The sequence below is a fragment of the Myotis yumanensis genome, unplaced genomic scaffold (genome assembly GCF_028538775.1).
Source record: "Myotis yumanensis isolate MYYU_CA2020_CCGP unplaced genomic scaffold, mMyoYum1.0.hap1 SCAF_14, whole genome shotgun sequence".
Lineage (NCBI taxonomy): Eukaryota > Metazoa > Chordata > Mammalia > Chiroptera > Vespertilionidae > Myotis > Myotis yumanensis.
In genome coordinates, this window is record NW_027223765.1 from 46,550,366 (window position 1) to 46,570,746 (window position 20,381).

Below are 20,381 nucleotides of genomic sequence, written 5' to 3' on the forward strand. Positions count from 1 at the left end.
ATAGCACTACCTACCTTATAGGCATCTGAAAATTCATTTGAAAGGTGTTAACAGGCAAATGAGATTACCGGATTCCTTCTGTGCAGTGTTCCCATTGCTGGGCTTTAGTTTCTGTTCACAACACATTTTACAACAGTGACTCATGTGAGCTGTCATGGGCAAGGAGGACATTATGCTGCTCTGTGTCTAACCCAACAATCTATCAAACTAGATAGATAGATAGATAGATAGAGGGATAGATAGATAGATGATAGAATCAAATGATCACCTTTGGACTAATTTTATCATCTTACTAGATCCCTCATTAATTAATGAGCTGAATAAGATCATATATGGTGTTTATTTTATATTTTCACAATAGCCATGAATTTGCCTCTCTGAAAATTGTTTTTTTTTAACAACAGATCATTTTGAGAAGTGAGATGATGCCTATAAAATATTCCATATAGGGTCTCCCACATATAAGTCAATAAATGTCATCCATTATATTATTGCTATGGCCATGTCAATAATTGCTATCATCACTTTAATACCATTTAACAAGTTTAATGTTAGGAATTGTTTCTGTTTATTCATATTCAAACATTAACAGGGAAGAGTTAATCACTAGTTCTAACAATAGTCACCAAATTTCACATCGTTGCCCAGACCTAAAGATACAGTGGGGCCTTGACTTACGAGTGTTCCAACTAACGAGTTTTTCGAGATACGAGCCGTCTCTCAGCCGATTTTTTGCTTTGAGTTGTGAGCTAAAATTGGGGTTATGAGCCAGCTTCAGATACCCCACCGCTAGTTGGCACAGCAAACGTTACAGTGAACGCCACAACATCAGCCCAGCATCACCTGTCTCACTCGTTCACTTTTTGATTTGACATACGAGTAATTTGAGTTACGAGCTTCGTCATGGAATGAATTAAACTCATAAGTCAAGGCCCCACTGTACTTTAAAATCTGGCCTTGAGGATGGTTCTCAAGCACATCACACAGTGAGCACACAGACGGTCAGCCAAGGGCTCTGCTTTCTATGTACAGAAGGCTGTGCACCAGCCAGCTTGCCATCACCTCTGCTAAACAGGATTCTAGGGATAATTGACAATTGTTTCTCCCTTAAGTGATTGCTTTGTAGTTTCATTATGTTCTGTCAAGGAAGTGCTAGTAATTAATTACCAATAAACTGAACACCAACTTTGCTTGCAGTGGGAGGTATGGGACCCTTTATCTTGCAGGTGGGGAAGGAGGCAGGGAGAGAGGAAGTTCACCTCCCCAGACGCATGACACACACTGAAAGTGTAAGTTGTTATAGGGATGAATGGGGAAGGACTGAGCTTCCAGGAGGACGACAGATCTCCATTCCCACAGTTGAGGCTCCTGGTGTATCTATATATATAAAAGCCTAAGTGACCATTACGGTGGAAAGATTGGAATGACCGGTCGCTATGATGTGCACTGAGCAGGCAGGCAGGCGAGAGGTTAGGGGTGAATAGACAGGCAGGCGAGTGGTTAGGGGCGAGTGGTCCTGGATTTCGAGAGGGATGTCCAACTGCTGGATGTTTGACTGCAGGGATTGGGCCTAAACCAGCAGTCAGACATCCCCTGAGAAGTCCTGGATTGCGGGAGGGCGCAGGCCAGGCTGAGGGACCACCCCCAGCCCCCACCCCGAGCCTCTAGTTTTTTAAATAAAAAGGAAGAAAAAAAAAAAAAACAATGATCCAAAACATATGCTGTATTTTTTAAAGAAGACACTTTGAGTATTAAAAAATGATATACGGAATAATTAAGACAGCTGTAAGATAATGACAAAACCAATTTTAAAAAGATTCAAAGTACATGGCAGATGAGTGGTCAAGTGGTGTGCCAAAGGGCGTTTGCATTTCTGCTGGAATACTTCCTTAACTCTGACTTTTTGGATATAATTTATAAAGTCTAAATTGAGGGTTTCGTGAAAATGCAGCCTAAGGCCCAAGCATTGAGCCCTCTCTGCTCACCCCTCAGATCCTGAGATCTAATTTCTCACTAATCACCTAATATCCTGTGCCTCAGTGGCTAGTCTTTCCTGCTTATTTTTTTTCACTCTAGAGCCCTTGGGGGCTCCTTCTATGATACCATGAATCATCTCCACTGTTTCTAACTTCTTCCATCAGCTCCTGTTGCCCCTGCAGCCACTGGTCTCTTGGCTTCCCAGATTCCTGCCTCACATTACTTACCAAACATTTTTGAGTGCTCTTAATCACACAAGCTTTCAGTAGATTTCACATTCAAGTGGTTTAGCTCATCATGAAACTGCAATGCCTTGAAGATGAGGGCACGTCTTCAGAGGATAATTAACAACATGGAGCCGCCACTGCTCTGGAATCTGGTCATGTGGCCCCGAGGCAGAGCAGACAGGCCAGAAAGAACCACTTCACCTACTCCCTAGGCACCCCCCACCACAGGGAAGGGAGATCGGGGCTTCTTATTTTTTCAAAGGTATTTTGTGAATTTCTGGTTTCAGTAGAGCCTGAAACTTATAATTTAAATGCTGTGGACTCCCTGGTATGTCCAAACATCTGTGGACATCTGAGTCCCTCTTCTAATGGTTTTCAAAAGAGGACCCTGGAGTGTTCTTCAAGATCAAAAGAAAGTGGATTCTCTCTTAAAGAGACTGGTAGGTGCTTATGGTGTGAGAGTTTAGTTCACTGGTGCAAGAAACAGGAAAAGAATAGGTAGAGGTCAAGGCCAGCCAAAGATCAAGTGACAAAGACCAAAAGAACCAAAGGTGCAGGCCAATCAGTAATATACTCAAGCACTGCACCAGGGGAGGTACTGACAGAATAACAGACCAAAATGCCTGAGAGTCAAGGGCAGGGGCAGGAGGTAGACACTCTAGGCCTCTCTTGTCAACCCCTGAGGGAGGCAACATCTCTGGGAAATATAGAGGACATGGGAGCCTCCAGGTCAACCCAACTTGGCTTTATATGGGCATAACACCCAGGGAAAAGCACCCCAGGCATCCTGGCAAAACACAGGCTGATTAGAAGAGAGAATGAAAGCAAAGGGCTCATTATTTAACTTTTAGTTAGGAATTAATTTCAAACTCATCCACAAGTCCAAGAAGTAGAATGGTACAAAGAGCACCTGTGTACACCCTCAGATTCATCTACTGTTAAAATTTTTCCCATCTACTTATCATTTGCATTCTCTCCTCCATATATATGCTATTTCCTGCCATTTTGAAAATAAGTTGCATTCACTGTATTTCTTAAAAATAAAGATATACCCTCTTATCACCACAGTACAGTAAATCAACTTCAGGAAATGTAACATTGGTATAATATTTTATCTAATCTATCATCTTCTGTGTTGCAATTTTGTCAGTTAACTCAATGCCCTGAATATTAGGTCCATGGTATGTATTCCTGGCCCACAGACCATGTTGGCTATGTTGTGTCTTCTCGGGTCAGCACATCACAAGGCACACAACGTCCATGTGCCCCTCGCTGGTGATTTCAGTTTAGATCCCTGGTCAAGACAGCCAGGTTTCTCCACTGTGTAGTCACTATTTCTTTCTAAGCAGAAGGCTGCTTGATATTCGGATCGCCACGTATTAGGCAGGGAAAGGATTCAGTTCATTATGTTTTAGTTACTGACAGAGTATGCACATTTCAAAAGCCTACAAAATGTTTTGTTTGTGTTAAATAATGACACGTGTGTTTAGGATGCACAGAATTGTTCACTGTCCGGGCATCCACTGCTCTGGACTGTAGCTTGCACTGTGCAGAAGCTGTGTTCTGTGAACCACCATGTTTGCATGTGCTCCTTCAGGGCCTCTCAGTAAAAAATCACATGATCTCACTCATTTGTGGAATATAATGAACAACATAAGCTGATGAATTAAAATAGACCCAGAGACATAGAAGCATCCAACAGACTGTTGAGCCTCAGAGTTTGCATATAAGCATATCCAAAGGACACAGATGGGGGGTAGGTTCATGTGCTTGGGTCGGGGGGAGCAGCTGGGAAGAGGTCAATGGGGGGAAAAGGAGACATATGTAATATTTTCAACAATAAAGACTTTAAATTAAAAAAAAAAAACGTTCCGTAACCAACAAACATGCCCTTTCTTTAATGTGGTTGGGTGGATTTTCACATTCCAAAGAGCATCTCAGAATTCAAGCTGAGAGAAATTTGAAATCAATGGGTCAAACACATATGTTTTTACAGTTGAGAAAATTAAGGCCTAGGAAGGAAAAATTGACTTGCTCAAGGTCACATAACACAACAGATCTTTACGAACTGTTATAAAATCGATTTAAAGGGCCATGGCTGGCATATTTTAAATCAAAATATAATTAAAAACAAACAAACAAAGAAACTCTGAGTATTTAGCATACAGCATAGGTAAATATTGTTTGGATAAAACTTTTGTTTTAATTACATGTGTTTATCATTGTGCATGTTCCCCTCTATTGGGAAATTATGTAAAATGTATTTCTTACTGAAGGCAATAGTTAAAAGCCTTTTAAAAACTCCATGAGAACCTAGGTCTCCCAAGTGAAAACCCAGTAGTCATTCTACTAGAAAAGTGCCTCTTCTTTTGTGTGAAAACAAATGAAGGTTGAAGCGCAGTTTCTAATTCACTAGGCCTGGATGGGATCTCAGATTCCATACTCTGGCCAGGCTTGTGGGGAACATCGAAGCTGCTGGTGGCAGCCCGTAGACCTTTGAGCAGCATGATGAAAACACTATGCCCCAATAAGGACCTAATCTATTGCTACATGAAGTTAGCAAAATTCACTAAGAGTTGGAATATGGACAACAAATCTTGGAAATGTTTAAATTATTATTATTTATATGTTTTTATTTATTTCAAAGAGAGGAAGGGAGAGGGATAGAAACATCAATGCTGAGAGAGAAACATTGATTGTCCACCTCCTGCACGCCCTTTACTGGGGATCAAGCCCACAACCCGGGCATGTGCCCTCACCGGGAAGGAACTCACAACCTTTTGGTGTATGGACAGTGGCCCTCCAACCAACTATACCACATGGCCAGGATGGAAATGTTTAAATTATTAAAAGATAAGCAAATGAAAAGAACTTTCCATGGAGAAATCAGCTCAAGTCATAATAGAGACAATGTGCTAACTATGATAGTCCAAAGAACATTGGGATTTCCTGGTATTTGTAATATGCCACATAGGAGACCCAATGCATCAATAATCCTGCACGTTGGGACAAATTACAGAGGAGCAAACAGATTCAAACATCTTATTTTGCCCAAGGTCATATTGATGGAACGTGGAGAGATACAGATTAGATTCAGCCAATTCCTACAGTCATGCTTCCATCAGACTCACTACTCACACAGTTTATTTTCACACACATATACACATGCTTCAGACACCACATTAATACAAATACATATACAGATATGTACATTAGTGCCTTCCTTGACACTGACTTACCAACAGTCTACAATGTCAGGAGTTAGGAATCGGTGAGAGGAAACCAATGTGTCAAAAGCAAACTCCCTAGAATCATGAGCCTTCTGCAGTGGCTCAAGTGACATTTCTATTCTCTGAATTAAAGGGATCTCTTAAAAAATAGTTGAATTAGATCAGGGAGGCCGAGCTAGAAGGCTGGTGGGAAAGAGTGTGAGCTACAAACAAGAACCCATCATCTATAACTTAGATTCCATGTGGTATATTTAGTTCAAACCCTGGCACTTTATACAAATAGGTTGTCACGTAAAATGCAAACAACTCTCTTTTGACAAAGTGATACTGCCATGGGCCTGGGCTGATGGCTTTATATACCACAAAGCTCTTTAAATGACAAATGAAAGCAGAGTCTTGAAATTATGGTGATGTGGAATTACTGCATAAATCCTTCCTGGTTCTCGGAGGGGGTGGGCAAAAGAAGAGCCTTTTGCAATTAATCAGAAAGAAAATCTTAGAGGAGGAGGTTAGAACTTTCCAATCTTGACTCTATAAAATGGATTTTGAAGTTACTGGCACAAGATTTAGTTATGGCCCCAAAAGTTCTTCAAATGAGATGCACAATGTAATTATTTTCTAAACATTTTTATTGATTTCAGAGAGGAAGGGAGAGGGATAGAAACATCAATGATGAGAGAGAACCACCAATCGGCCGTCCCCTGCACGCCCCACACTGGGGATCCAGCCTGCTACCCGGGCATGTGCCCTGACTGGGAATCGACCACGACCTCCTGGTTCATAGGTCAACGCTCAACCACTGAGTCACGCTAGCTGGACTGCACAATGTTATTTATTTATTTATTTATTTATTTAAATATATTTTATTGATTTCTTACAGAGAGGAAGGGAGAGGGATAGAGAGTTAGAAATATCGATGAGAGAGAAACATCGATCAGCTGCCTCCTGCACATCTCCCACTGGGGATGTGTCCGCAACCCAGGTACATGCCCCTGACCGGAATCGAACCCGGGACCTTTCAGTCCGCAGGCCAACGCTCTATCCACTGAGCCAAACCGGTTTTGGCAGCACAATGTTATTTAAAGATCTTGCTGAAGTGCTGCTCTTGACCCAAGCTATGCTCAGTGTCAGTGCAGTAACGACATCGCTAAGATTTTTGGGTGCTGACAATGAAACCTTTCAGTGTGTTTGATAACGCAGCATTTTGTGTGCACACACTACCTTCCCAAGCCGCCAACCTCCATAGACGCTAGATAGAAGCCAGATAGTTTAAAAGGCTCTGCCTTCACTCAGCTTTATTCAGCTCGAGTAAACATTTCCAGTCCATCCCATATAAAACCTCGCTGCACAAATGCTGCTGCCCTGTTCTGGTCTCTTAATAAGGGTTTTACCAAGAGGCCTGTTGGGCAACTATTTTTGATAGATGATTAATAAGAAATATAGGATTTCCTTTTTAAAAATCATACTTTGACTATAAGAGGGCAATTTCATTATTCACAAATCAAAGGGAGCTAAGGATTTCAGTTGTATCCGAAGCCTTATCTGACTTCAGTCTGACAGGCAACTCTAGGCTGTAAGTGATGAAATAAAAGACTAAGTTCGCCCAAGCCTGGAAAAAATAAAACTCAAAACCCAGAAACTTCAAATAAAATAAGGAAAAGTCACACATTTTGCAACCTCAAAAAAGAAATGGAGTGGAGAAGTATGATCTGGTGGAAACGGATCTCAAATGGTTTCTTTTGTTGTTTGTGTTTTTCAGAACTAGATTCAATTTCACAATTTCCTCCAACAGAGAAGAAAGGTTTGAGAGTAATGTGACTGATTTTAAATTTAAAGACCTTTTAAATAGAGACATAACATCTATAGGGTGAGGCAAAGCACAGATGGTCACAAAAGCTTTAACATGCATTCTGTTGAGAGGTGGGGGACTCTCCCAGAGTGCAGAGCGATCAGTGAGTATTTTCACCAATAGAACTCAGCAGATTTTACCATTTCCAGGTCTTGGCAAACTGATGTTTCCACTAACTACCCTGAAACACTGCTCTTGCCCTGGCCAAGTAGCTCAGTTGGTTAGAGCCTTGTCCCGATACACCAAGGTTGCAGGTTCGATCTCCCCTGCCCCGGTCAAGGCACTTAGAAGAAGCAACCAACAAATGCATAAATAAGTGGGACAACAAATCGATGTTTCCCTCTCTCTCAAAAATAAATACATTTTTAAAATTTAAAAGCCACTAGCTCTTAGAGACAGGAATTGTTCTAAGGTGAGAAATCTGACCATGTTGAGGCCAACATGCTGCAAGGAAGCCCCGGACAACCATGTAGAGACGGAAAGGCTGCACAAACAACTTCCAACCATTGAGTCATCCCAGCCAGGGCTCCAGACATTATTGAACTGAGATAAGTAGTCATCCCTGCCATGAGCGCCCCATGTAAATTCCTGACCCCACATTGTGAGGTATAACAACAGTCATTGTTTTCAGTTAGTACATTTTGAAGTAGCTCATTGCACAGCAATGGGTGACCAGAAGGTACAGTAATAATTTGTGTACCATTCTGCATTTTTGCATATGTGCACACATATGAAACTACAACCCAGACTGTGATACACAGTCTGGAAGATTCCCACCAGCCTGTTCCAGACACTAACCTCAATAAACTTCCCACCCCAACACACACACACACATAACCATAATTCTAACTTCTATCATCAAACTCTCTAGGTTAGTTAGTCAGTTCTTAAATTTTACAACCCTGCACATCATACAGTATGTCCTCTTTAGTATCCAGCTTCCTTGTTCAGCTGCCTATGAACTCACCTATCTTGCTGCACAGGGTGGTAGATGGTATGTTTTCAATGCTGTGAAATAGCCCATTTTACAAGTCTACTGCATTTATCCGTTCAGTGATTCATAGATATTTGGGTTGCTTCTAATTTGGGGCTTTGTAATACAGCTTTATGAACATTCTTGCATGGTTTCCTGGTAGACAAATGCACTCATTCTCTGGGGTATAAACCCAGGAGTAGGCTCATTGGTCACAGGGCAGGGAATTGGCTGAAGCATTAGTGCATATTCTGGCTGCTTATGGAACTACTCACCAGATCATTCCATACATAGATTTTTCTCTCCCTATACCTAGGAAATATTGAGAAATAATCATGCTCCACATTGAATTAAGCTATTTATGACTTGTCCTTCCATATTTGACCTTTTCTGACTAACTGCGCAATAGTATTGTTCTCAACAATGTCTACTGTCAGGACAATGACACTGTTCTTGGAAAAATCCTATCAGGCAAAGTCAACCTCCAAAATAGCATTGTAATAAATATGCAGAAATGTCACTTTTTGCATTAGCCCAAAGGTTTTGTATAGCTTAAGGATATGTGCAGTAAGCTAACGATAAAAATAGAAACTTGACAGTGGGGATGTATGTGTGTGTCAAAATAATATTACTCTTTCTGGGAGTGTGGCAGAAAAAATGACACTACAGACACCAGCATGATTTTTATAGATCTGCCTCTTTGCCAGATGTCACCTTTTATAAACTGCTTTATAAAAACATGACAGTATAAGTGCAATAGTGTGTTTATTGCTTGATAAACTTTAGTAATAAACTTAGGATTGGTTGAAAATTAAAGCCTTAGAGCCTATTCATTAAGCATTTAGGACAAGTGCATAAGCAAAAAATGCTAACTACGAAATGCACAATGAATGCAGATCCAGCTACAGGCAGCAAGCGCTACTTCTCAGTCAGTATGCCTATGGAGATGTCTACCAGCTTCCTTGTCACTGAGCTAAATGCATTCTAGACACATCTAAAGGATGCTGTCTGCCTTGCTACAAATTTGAGTGAGACACAGAACCTCACTCCAAACAGATTCACCTTTTAAAGGTGTTCTATAACTTAGCAAGGCATATCTTACACACAGCAAAGTACTACTGACAACTGTTTTTCCGAAAAGACTTGAAAAGATTTTAAGGAATTTCTTAAAACAATTTCACAGCACACACTCAACTATCTTCATTATTAATGGACTATATATAGCAATGTTTCTTCACGTATCTATAACCCACGGGTTTTTGAATTATTTGTAATTCTTACTAAAAATAGAGACTCTGGAGTCTACTCTTAATTGATTGAAACAAAATCTCTGAGTCAAGGGGGCCCAAGAACTAATATTTTATTAACTAACTCCAAATCATTCTTATAATAAAATGTATAAACAACAGCTGTACAGAAATCTAATCATAATAAATTTTGGCAGCATGTCCTAGCAGCATGTCAATATTATGTGAGTAAGATATATTCTTAGATGCTCAGATTCAATTTGTTACTCAACTTTATATTTAAAAAAACTTAAGTAGCTTTTATCAATTTAGAGTCCCTTTTTTCCTTACAGGTATGTATGAAGACCCATAAAACAAAGTCTAGTTAAGGACCTTTGAAAATCAATCCCCATAACAAATGCACACGGAACTAAACTTCCCTGAGGATTCTATTATCTGGGCACTGGCATTTGTAATCTTTGTAACTAATAAACGTGAAAAGCATCAACAAAATGAAACAATCTCTTTATCTAATGGCCTGTTAAAATGCCTCTGTTGCTTCTTATATTTTTTCTATTGCTTACTATTCTAAGTGAATTTCATCCACATCCAAATTTCATAGAAATCGCAATAGTTAACTACAACAAAGCTACCAGCATGCAGTTTGTATGAGGGGAAAGCTCATAAAAATGTTGCTCATGCAAATATTACAAAAATGATATCATTTTTCTATTAACAAATCACTGCACAGGTATGACAACAAATGCTGAAGAGAAAGAGCCCAGGCTTCCCAGGTGCTACAGACCCTGAGCCCTGGGAAGCCCCAGTCCTAGACTCCGTTTCAGGCATCTACGAAGCTCAACACTTGAGACAATGCAGCAGAGGATTTTTCTGGACATGGGAGATGCTGACAATAACCCCCTCCCCCAGTCACAGTAAGGAGCAGAGTGCCTGCCTTTCTCCTTGAAAGTTAAAAGAAAGGACTGGCAACAACAAAGTCCAGCTCAATTTCAGATAGTTTCATTTTTCTTCTTTGAAAGTAATAGCACTGAATCAAGAGTAAAATAAAAATCAGAGGAAAATGTGGGAAAAGTTGCAGAAAAGGTATGGGAGTAGCAGAGGGAAATGTTCCTTCACAGGAAAAATCCAATTATTTAAACACACACACACACACACACACACACAAATAAGGAATAAGGTCAAGCTAATTTTATTTGAGTCCTTGTTCCTTTGGGCCTTGTCACAACACATATACCTCATCAGGAGAGTCAAAACCATAGTGACCGGCATCCTGACCATGTGATGTGGGGAGGGGAGCGTCAGATTCCCCGGCAGCTAACTGTAGTCCACTGTAGTCCAGCTAACTTCAGTGCTCATTGACTGACATTTTAAAAGCTTATTTTTGCGAAGTGAAATAAGTCAAACAGAGAAAGCTAAGGACTATATGATTTAACTCATGTGTGGAATATAAAACTGAAACTTATGTACACAAACAGCAGTGTGGTGGTTGCCAGAGGGAGGGGGGTGGGGGAAGAAAGGGGTCCTATATGAGGTGACAGGAGAAGATTTGGCTTTGGGTGGTGGGCACACGGTCCTATACACAGATTTTCTAAATTAGTAATCTACACATGTAACCTATATGCTCATGTTGACTAAGGTCATCCCAATAAATTTTTTTAAAAAGCTTATTAATTTTCTATTGCTGAGTTAACAAGTTACTATGAATTTAGTGGCTTAAAGTAACGCAAACGTGTTCTCTCACAGTCTGGAGACCAGTCTGAGGTCAGTTTCACTGACTAGAGCCAAGGTGCAGCCAGGCTGGTTCCTCCTGGAAGCTCTAAGGGCAGAGTCTGTTGCTGTGTCTTTTTCAGCTTCTCCTGGCTGCCTGGATTCCTGGGTTTGTGGCCCTTCCACCGTCCTCCACGGGCATCACTCCAATCTCTGCCTCTGTTGTCACGTCTCCTTCTCCCTGATGCTGACGCTCCTGCCTCCCTCTTACAAAGGCCCACCCAGAGGATCCAGGATAATCCCCCAAACCAAGACCCTTAATTTAATCCCAGCTGCAAAGGCCCTTCTACCACGTAAGGCAACACTGACAGGGTCCAGGAATTAGGATGTGGACATACTGGGGACCATTATTCTGAGTTTTCTTTTGAAACGAATTCATTCATTTACTCAGTCACCTACCCACCCACCCCCTTCACTTTTCAGGAGCTGGTCATGGGGTCCCGGCCAGTGAGGCAGGGCAAACTGGTAGGCTGTGAACTGGTATGCTAGAGAGGATATGCTGACAAATTCTGATCAATATGTAAAATTGATTTTTGCTGCAACTGAGCCTACATCCTGACAAGGTGATGTTTCTCAGAAAAAAAAATATTGAGCAGCGTAGGTGACAGAGGACTGTATAGATTGGGATAACCAGCTGCACATAAAAGGGCAGAGACAACACTTAACATTCAAGTGGTGCTAGAGAAATGTATCAGGTTTTCTGGAATGTGCAGAAGTTGTTCACAGGTTTTCCTTTGTTTACAGGAATTTGCCTTCTGAGCACATATAAGCCCACAGAAAGCTGCCCAACTCACAGAGCAGCATGGGCACCGCGAGGCTGAGCGAAGGTGATAATTGTGGAAGCTTCCAGATGCTGTGGGAAACCGTTCCTGCCCAGTAGCGATTGCACCATAATGATGGCTTGTTTGCGGTTGCTGACTTTTGGTCTTTTCACATGAGAATGGATGGACCCCTGGTTCTGGGGCCAGAGTTATCTTCCTATAATATCCTGGGGCGGATGAGTAGTTGCCTACTCAATATCCAGCCCACAATATCTCTGAGTTTTCCTAAATAGGATTCTATTAGGAAAATGCACTACAAGGGTGCATCCTGGCATCTCTCCCAAAATATCAGTCTCTCAGGGCTCTCTGGGTACCTCAGTTTAAAGTGATCCATAGAGGCGCCACCCTCTGAACCCACTCTGCTCAGCTCGCCCCATAGGTCCCCAGTCCAGTCCATGGTCAAAGGCCCCCAGGTGGTCTACGGCCGCTGAGGCCATCGAGTACCAGAGGACAAGACCAGCACTCAGAACAGCGTCCTCAAGGTGCACTCCTGGTCCACAGCTTCGCCTTCTGGACTGCCCGGCAGGCAGGTGCCCCCCCTCAGGGTCCAGCTCCTCACCTGGGGTCATGCAACAAAGGCTCCTGCTCCCCACCGCCCCGCTGGCCCACGCGCATGGGTTGCAAGAAGGCCAACTATTTACTGCTCACTGAGCAGGCGGCACCGTCAGCCTGGGCCTGCCTGGACGCTGAGGGCCGGGAGGGGGTTGTACCCCCGAACACTGCTGCCCATGGGGCTGCCAGACAACTTCATGTTCGCCATCTGGGGCACATTGTCGAGGCCATGTGGCGTGTAGGGGCTGGATGGGGGCTGCAGGAGCAGCTGGGGCCACACATAGGGGCCCTACCCCCAAGGCCCTCGGTCTATATCCCAGAGTGGGTCGCAGCTAACGGAGCGCAGGCAGCCATGGGAGCAGGTCCACAGGGACATCCACAACTCCTGTCTCCTGCAGGCTGGACGGAGTCACTGTGCTGCGGTGGTGGTGGAGGCGTCTGCGAACTGGCCCAGGCCTCAGTGACACCACTGAGAACCCACCGCGTATCGTCCAGCTGGGTGTGGAGGTGTCACCCTCCACGCTGCTCTTCCCCTGGCCAGCATCTCGAGGGCTGTGCCTTCCTCCGTGGTGCCCGCAGAACACTCTGGTACACTCGAGCTCGCGTGGCCGCGCAGCGTCTTTGTGGGCGGAGATGACTTCAGGTCAGGCCAGGCCAAGGTCAAGTTCGTGCTGACTTCCTTATCACCTCCTGCCTCAAGACCTTGTCCATCTGAGCTCCAACCACCTGGGCAGCGATGGCAGGCAGAACCCGTCAGCGCCACTGCAGTTCCGCTCAGGGAGGTGGCCCAGAGCAGGCGGTGGCCGACGTGGTGCAGAGCAACAGGTGCCTGTGCACCAGGAGGAGCCCTCACTACGTGACCATCAGGCAGGTGCGGGACCTGGGCAACAGCAGGCGCTCAGCGGATCACTGCATCAGAGCAGATGCTGGCGGCACCAACGTGCTGGTGCTCCCACACCTGCGAGGCCTCGCTCCTTCTGCACCCACTCGGACCTGGAGCCGCGTGGCTTCCACCCTGTGCTGTGGCTGCTCTGCTGCTTCTTCAAGGCACCGCGGGCTCTGTGAGGCAGCCCTGTGGTCCAGGCACTGGTACCACAGCACAGCTGCATGGAGAGCAGCCTCAGGTCTGTGTGAGTCCCCCCTCCTCTCCCCCCTACCCCCCAAGACCCCGCAGAACCACATGCTTCTGGAGCACAAATGGAGCTCCTGGCCTCAAGCAAGTCGGGCATGTGGCCGCCACGGTCCTGTGTCTTGTAGGAAAGAATCAGCATCAGCGGCCTCCAACAGCTGTACTAGTGACACCAAAGGGCACACCCAGGCCGAGGTACCCCTGATGCCCACCACTGGAGGTGGCCACATAGCTCCCCGAGACTGCCACCTTCACTGCCCCCTGGGCCCACCCCTCCAGGGCCCACCCCATAGGAGGTCCCTCTAAATTGACTTTCTATATGCAACGCCATATTTTAAGCTAAACCATTTAAAAGAAATCTTGCAAATTCAGTGAAAATCATCCAGCCATGGTTCACATTTTCATGTTGTTTAGATATAGGTGAAAATAATTACAGCTTGAAGCTTGCCCATCATTTTAATTTTGTTTCTCCTTGTATAAAGTTTCAGAAGCCAAAGGAAAAGGGCTGGAGGTGGAGGGGGTTGGGGAAACAGTGGCAGTGTTAACTGTGAGTGAGTGCTGGATAAGAAAATATTTTCAGGATAAAACCTCAAAATAATATTTAAGTGCGTTAAATAAACTTGAACGAAGCAATAACAAGTGACAAAAATGACTAACTGGAGATAAAAATTTGTGTCTAGAATTTTAATCACATCATAAATAGTCTTCAATAAAGTAGCATGTTAACAGGTGCACAGGAAAAACAATGCCTTTCATCTGACTTACATTCAAGTGCTAAGCCTTGTCCAGTCACTGTCCTAGGAGAAAGGCTGTATATTCTGAAAGCTACATTTAAATTAGGTGGCAGTTATCCTGCTGGTATCAATTTCAGACATTCACATAAATCTTTATTTAAAAAAATGATCAACTTCCCGACTTAAAAACATTCAATCAAATTAAAACACACACACACATTTCTATAAAACTTGTGCTATAAATTTTAAATTGTAAGTAATAGAAAGGAAAAGATAGATAATTATAATTAGGGAGATACAAATTTGAAATAGAGAAACATTAATATTTTAATCCTCCTGATAATTCTTTAAAATTACCTAATATTTCTTTATCAGCAAATATTGCCCCCAGGACTCAATTAAAGTCCAAATCATAATGATCATCCATTTAACTAATTTTTTAAATAAAACATGTCCAGTTCTACACTAAATCTAATGATATGGCCAGAATGAAGGCAGGGAGACAAATTTCAGCGAGAATTAGGAGGAAATTTTGGAAGGTCTTTAAACATTATCTCTGTGGTCAGGGATACCCAGAACCTGCTTGGTGCTCTTCCTTCTGTGGGCTCAGGGCTTCCCCAGCCGAGAACAATAGCTGCTACAGCATTTGCTACGTGGAACACACCTTACAAAGACACAACAGCCAATATCTCCTTTAATTCTTACAGAAACTTGAAAGAGAAGTGTCACTATCCCCACGTTGGAGAGAGGAATCAGCATTGAGAGATTAAATAACTTGCCCAAGTTTGCAGAAGGGACAAAAGAAATCCAAAGCCTACAAGGAAATTGCTGGAATCAAAGATTTCCGATATATGAAAAGTCTCTGTGAGTGCTTCTCAACACCAATTCCACATCAGAAATTCCCATGGAATTTTTTTCAAACCATACCTGTCTGGGCACAGCCCACAGAAATACTCTGGGCCCAGTGTCTTGTTTCCTTACACATCTCCAGGTATTTAGGATGCCTCCTCCTAGGGGGCAGAAAGGTCCCTAATCCTATCCTATTTCAAGAGATCCTAGAGCAGCGGTTCTCAACCTGTGGGTCCCGACCCCTTTGGCGGTCGAACGACCCTTTCACAGGGGTCGCCTAAGACCATCCTGCATATCAGATATTTACATTATGACTCATAACAGTAGCAACATTACAGTTATGAAGTAGCAACGAAAATAATTTTATGGTTGGGTCACAACATGAGGAACTGTATTTAAAGGGCCAGAAGGTTGAGAACCACTGTCCTAGAGTAATTAGGATTGAAATTTCTGTGTTGTAGTAACATTACATCACAATGGTGGCATAAATACTAAAAATAGATGACATGCCTAAAAAATTTAAGGTGCTTTTACACATGTTACCATACATGACATCACATTAACTTGACAAGGGTGACAGGAAATGACTGGTTATTATAGCCCATGAAGGTTTGAGCCAATAGGCACAAAAAAGCATCAACCTCTTGACCTTAGAGGCAACTCAGACACTCTATTTCCTGGTCCTTCTGTTTCACTGGCAAGAAGTCTAAGGCCCAGAGAGGCCAGAGGTGCACAGACTGTTCTAAGGTTGCTCAGCTAGCAAACAAGGGTGCAAATTGGAATTCAGCTCCCACAATTCCAGACGCATGAGGTGACTTCTAGCACCCCACCCCTGGCCTGCCTCCAGCCTTCTTACTTACAGCCAGCAGCGATGTTCCAATTATTTTCACTTGTCAATCACACGGATACTAAAGAGAAAATGAGAATTTTGGAGCTAAAGATTTCTACCAAGCAATTTTAGTAGTACCTGAGGGCAAAACATCTCCACGTGTTGTTTTGTTAGAAAGACCTCCATACGCCAGCGTCCCCAAAGGTACAGACAATGAAGCACAGAGAGGTCACGTGGCTTGTCCCAGGTCACTCTGCAGGCTGGCAGCAAAGCTCAGGACCTCGAGGTCTGAGACTCCTAAGGCTGAGCCCACCTGGAGCAGTTCCCTAACTGGAGTCTTGTTCACTGTTTTGGTCACATCTTGTGCCTACTGTACTATCATTTGATGTCTAATTTCTTTACCTCTGCTCAATTTGTCTTTAAATCGCTTTGATTTAAATGGAAATGTTCTATCTCTCTCATAACTAGAAAACCCATATCATTTACCAGAGAGACAGTTAACCCTGTTAACCTTGAAACAAAATGGATATTAAACTGGTTAGAAGGGATCCCTGCCCGAGGCTCTGAGCCTGGGGCCTGTGCAGGTTCTGTTAAAAGATATTAGCCAGTGTTACGAAGATGGTAAAATGTCCCTTGGCTACTGAGAAAGCTGGAAGAAGCGAAAGGGGAAATGTTCCCAAGCTTGCCAGGTGCCAGCCCAGAGCAGTGGCGTTGACAACCCAGGTCCTCTGGCTGAAGGGGACGAAGGAGGGGAATCTCTGACTCTCTCCTCTTCCCAAGAGCCCTGCTCAGAGTGGCAAACAAGTGGCAGAAGCGCCAAAGGAACCCACTTCAAGCCTTGATCTGGTTAATTGAGGATTATTCATTATTTGCCGTCTTAATTTTTTTCTTCCTTTAAGATAATCCCTTTTAACATTTTTCTTATTTTCCTTGGCTGGTGAAGTCTTGGTGCACTCCTTTTTTTAAAAAATTGACATGGTTACTGTACTGGTACCTTCAAGGGATTAAAAGAAGGTTTTCCTTTTTTGTTTTCTCAGAAATACAAGGCATCAGTAACATGCATTTGACAAACATGAGCATTGTAGGTACTTATGAATTCACTCCAAAGGGCCAGTAAAGGTGACCAGATGATTTCCACTATTAATATGTGTTAATATGTCCCTCTGATTCTCATTCTTCATATTTGTGAAAGAACATGTCAGAACTTTATAAACAGAGAGTGAAACAGCAAACTGGAGTTTTTCCATATTATTCATCTATGTCTTTTTTTAGATGATTAAAGAAAGACAACCACATGCTGAAAGTGTGGAAATGTGAAGGAATGCTACATATTTCATTTTATAATTACATTTTATTGCATTCTGTTAAGTGGCCAGAGGGTTTTTAGAAGGCAAGATGCTTCCAAATGAAATTATTATTATTAAACCCCTGCAGCCTCATATTGAGTTTAGGCTGCCACTAGAACCTGTGATAAATTAAATAATATGCAGTATATAAGCATCAGACATAGTTTATATATTTAAAATAGATTCCTTACACATTTGTAAGCAAAACTAAGACCTGAAGTGTTCTAAATACATTTTTCCTCTAGTGAAAGTATTTTGTTTTAAATTTGTTTTTTAGAAATCTAATTATTGAAAGCTACAGAGTAATAATCTAGCATACAGAAATGCCTTGAGAGAGGGTTTTTAAAAATAAGCTTATCTCTCTAAATTTATTCTATTGCTAAAAACAATTTTTAAATTTTTTATATAGAAGGATTTGGTGAAAAAAATAATAACAATAGTTATGTAGCTAAAATTCCAACACTAGAAGAAATGTCAAATGTAATAAACTAAACCAAAAAGAGAATTAATAATACAGAGTAAAAGTACAAGGCCACTTCAGAATAAAACTGACTCAGTGTCCCTTTCCCTATAAGGAGGGCATTTATCAGAGCAAGGTTCCCAGGCAGATTAGCTTTATAGGATAACCATGTTATGATACTCTTTTATTGAATGTAGTTACATTTTGGACTATACAATTGTTCTTGAAATCAAAGGGCAATAGTATACAAATATGTCTCGTGTGGGCACTTCACATCACTTAAAATGGATAAGAATTTGACTATCAGCTAACCACAACTTCTCCAATGTCCTAAATCTTACAAAGCCTCACCTTGTGTACCCCCATCTCACAGTACTTGGTAACTGCTATACAGTACATGAAAGAGATGCACCGTCTACCTCCCCAGAACTCTCTGACTGTGCCAAGAGCCACCAGTAGCAGTGACCATCCACAAACCAAGGGAGGGAGCTGGAGTAAGACATGCCTGTGCGTGACCCACCCTTCCTTTTTGCTGAAGAAGAGAAATGTAAAAACTGCTTCCTGGAGGAAGAATTGCCCAAGGCCCGAGGACTATCCATGATTCCCACCAGCTCTCTCTTACCGAAGGACCCCAATAATTGAAAAATAACACTCTACTTTCCGGATTTAAATTGGACAGAATCTGGCAATGTTAATTTTATAAATGAGAAGATAAAGAAGTGGAAAATGTTGAAAACAGATGTCAGGAAAATGAGGCTCAGGTTTTCCTTTATCACTGAGGTCTTCCCAGGCATCCAGAGACTTCACAGAACCTTCATGCACAACCTGTCCATCCACCTTCCTGGCTCTACTTTCTCCCCTGAACTTACCCTCTAACACAATATCTATTATAACCTCATCTCTTTATTGCTTTCTGTATTCCCCACAAGAGAGGGCTTTACCCAGCAGTGGGTGATGGACGATGCCCACTTTATTTACAATATATTCCTGGGATCTAGTCCAGGGCTCTGTCACTGTTCCAGTTAAGTAACAGCTGGTAAATATTTCAGGCTTGAAAGACATACTATTGAAACTACTTAACTGCCATTGTAGGGCAAGAACAGCCACAGACGATATGTAAATGAATGGGAAAGGTCTTGTCTCAATAAATCTTTATTTACAAAAACAGCCAGAGGGCCAGATTTGGCCCAGGGCTGCAATGTGCCAACCTTACATATGGTAAATGCTAACTAAATATGTAAGTGAGTAAGTGAATAAATGGATGTGATATCCCCAAACCGGCTAGCTCTCCTGTTTACCACGTGGATCAAAGCAAATTCTTGCAAAATACAACTAGTGCTTTAAGGTAACGTGTATTAAGTGCTATTAAGAGCAGAGCAGGTGAGTAAAACCTGCAGTCCCTTCTGAATGACTGAGGATGGTCTGTGCTAAAGGAGAACCAGCTACCTGTCACCAATTAATCTGCATTTCACTTTGGATGAGAACATCCTATTTGCGCCTGCTCCGTGAGGACATTCACAGAGACGTGTGGGGAAGTATCAAGGACATGGTGTACATTAACTTCTTCGGTGGCCAGAACTCAACATATTGGAGCCATCGGTCTGGGAACGCACTCCAGACTTAGTGACAGATTCTCCCAACAGTTAAAGCCCAATGATATGCATGTTTAAGTGCACGTCTGAAACCCACGTCTGAAACCCAATGCATGTTCTGAATGACCTGTCACTACTGAACTTGATTCCCAGAGGAAACAGAATCCAACCCAGGTGTTTCAAACAAAGAAACTCTATCAAACAGATATGACCAGAAGGGCAGGCAGGGAACAGATCCAACAGGGAGGTGGGGACTCTGAGTAGCAACAGCACAAGCCATGGCATCTCTAGGCGACCTAGAGTGAGGGGAGCCACGGTGACACCAGGCCCGTGAGGACTAGAGCAAGGAGGAAGTGCAACCAGGAGGGTAGCCATCGCCAGCTGCCAACTGCAGTGCTGCATCTGGGAAGGAGCAGGAAGGAGCCCAGCTGCCTCTGCCCCAGGCCTCTGATATCCTGCCTAACAGGCATACCAGTCAACTCCTGATTCGATCTCTCAGGGAGCCTGGGCAGTGCAGTCCCCAGGAACACAGAGTAAGGCTGAGGGGGCAGAGGCAGGGCCGTGGGTGATAGCGGCAGAGCAAACAACACATTGATCAATTATGATCAAAACAAATAGGAAAATCTCAAATTCCATACTTTGTACAGAGATTACAAAGAAGACCAAGGATCAGGATGTTCCTCATAAATCTACAATAACCGATCCCAGGCCGAAACTTGGTCTTGATTTATATATCACTCTTTTCTACGGGCAGCTTTCCCACTCAGGGTACAAACTTCAAAAACTGGAAGCAACAGTA

At 42.8% G+C, this 20,381-nt stretch overlaps 1 protein-coding gene and 1 pseudogene across 6 annotated transcripts in view; one reads left to right on the forward strand and one right to left on the reverse strand.

Annotated features, from left to right (window-relative positions):
• The window catches only part of FHIT (fragile histidine triad diadenosine triphosphatase), a 1,340,207-nt gene that overhangs the window by 516,734 nt on the left and 803,092 nt on the right, over positions 1-20,381 (reverse strand). The gene's annotated exons all lie outside the window — the stretch shown is intronic.
• On the forward strand, positions 12,705-13,708 carry LOC138992570 (inositol-3-phosphate synthase 1-like; annotated as a pseudogene).